We start from the raw sequence: 1,934 nt of genomic DNA, 5'->3' as shown, positions 1-1,934 counted from the left end.
TGTCATCACTGTTTCCAAGTCCAAAAGCTCTATCAGATGCCAAAAACAAACAAACGGTGCTAATATACACGCATTGTGCTGTAATATTCCTGAAAATTATGATCCCAACCTTTATCTCTATACCGAAATCTTAGATGGTTAGTTATTCAGCTATTTTGAATCATAAAATGTTGAAGTCTGGGATGCCGTGAGACTGGACACTGTAATGTACACTATGGCTTTTGAAAAGCTTAAATGTGTGACTTGAATCAACAGTGTTCATAAATGGTTGTTGAGTATTCTCATGAAACAAGATAGAGGAAGTAGAAGTAGTGGCTTCGACCCGGAAACAGTATTCCTTATGTCACAACAAGCAGAAAACATTTTCCATTATAACAGAGTTAAGGTGCAGTAAAATTATCTGTTGTTCTGTGAATGTTCACTGGTGAATTCCAGTCATTTCAATAAGAATTTACATGGTCAGCAATTTCGTTTGTGGTCAAAAATGTCACTATGGGACCAAGTTGGTGTGAGGTACTTAAAGAGTTAGAAAAGTGAAGAGGTGCCGCAGCTTCGATTTCCGTGTATTTTTCCTCTTTTCTGGATGGTTCAGGCACTTCAGTGATTTTCAGGTCTACAAGAGGATTTTTATTCTTGTTCAAACTTGTATTTCAGCTTACCGAGATCCCTGCAAAGTACAAAATTTACTGTTAGTAAGGTTATTAAAGTGATAGTTGTGAAATTTAAATAATTTCCTCAGCCTTGTGAAGTTCCAAACCTGTTTGACTTTCTGTCTGTGGAACCCAAAAGCAGATCTCAGGCATAATGCAACCCCAGTCACCGATCGCTTACCGATCACTGCATGAAACAAGCAGAAAAAAAATGTGTAAATCATTCAGGAAACCATTCTTATGTACACTTGTCTAGTTCAATTCAATGCAACAATTTATGTAAAAATGGTTAAGCTCCAAAAATGTCCCAGAAAAGATCCTAAAAATAATCAATGAGTTCACAACTCATGTGTTATGGGTTGTGTTATAAGTCTTCTGAAGCCATATAATAACTTTTTCCTTTTTTTTTTTTTGTCGAAAAAGACTAAACTTGAAGTTATAATTCAGAATTAAAATGTCTTATATTCAAATGCAAATGATAAAGATCTAAGAAAAAAATGCATAGCATTATTTGTGAACCAAACCTAATATTATTTTTCTGAGTTACATGAATGAGATTTGAGATCATGAGGGAAGATTTTCAGAGAATAACTGATTAAAAAAACACAAGTACACAGTCAAACAATACAATTTCACACAGAGAAAGTTCATAGTAATAAAGTACTTGCATGTGGTGCAGGTAACTTACTGTAATTCAATGTTGCCACTGAAATGTTCAGATTATTTTAGAAATGTAATGGTTGTTCTGGGGATACAAAAGAAAAAAAGCTGATTATTCACAACATAATATTTATTGACCAGTAAATGGCTTTAAAATTATTTGAGAGAATGAGGGCACATGAAGTAAGTAAAGTTAGGCTAAACAAAAACAGACCAAACTATATTAACCTGCTTTTGTTATTCATAACAAACGCCAATGACAGCAGGAATCAGCTAAATTATAGGCTATATCATAAATTTGACGACACAGTTGTACAGAATATGTTGAATTGAATGACTAAATCAATCTAAGACAATAAGTCAATAATTTCCATTTGTTCATTACATTAGATCAACGTAAAGTTAGTTAGCATCGCGGCTAAAACCTTCATACCAGATACTGTGCAATAAACGAGTGGTAAACACTGTAAAAACGTAATAATGTATAATAAATTTAATTTATATATATGTGTGTTTGAATATATAGTGAGTAGACTCTGTATTTATATTTATTTGCGAGTTTACAAACCTTGTAACGGAGAGCCGAACAAACGGCGGAAGCTTTGATGAGAGGAGCAGTGGATA

At 33.6% G+C, this 1,934-nt stretch overlaps 1 long non-coding RNA gene across 1 annotated transcript; it reads right to left on the bottom strand.

Annotated features, from left to right (window-relative positions):
• Positions 1-589: 589 nt before the first annotated feature.
• LOC311089836 lies at positions 590-1,466 on the bottom strand. Its single transcript, XR_014607767.1, has 3 exons — positions 1,339-1,466; positions 758-837; positions 590-667 (listed from the first exon to the last, which is right to left on the bottom strand). It is a non-coding gene; the product is annotated as an uncharacterized lncRNA (long non-coding RNA).
• Positions 1,467-1,934: the final 468 nt, after the last annotated feature.

The sequence above is a fragment of the Abramis brama genome, assembly GCF_963993115.1.
Source record: "Abramis brama genome assembly, chromosome: 9".
Taxonomy (NCBI): domain Eukaryota; kingdom Metazoa; phylum Chordata; class Actinopteri; order Cypriniformes; family Leuciscidae; genus Abramis; species Abramis brama.
The sequence above is the reverse complement of the archived record's forward strand: the minus strand, read 5'-3'. Positions and strand labels throughout refer to the sequence as shown.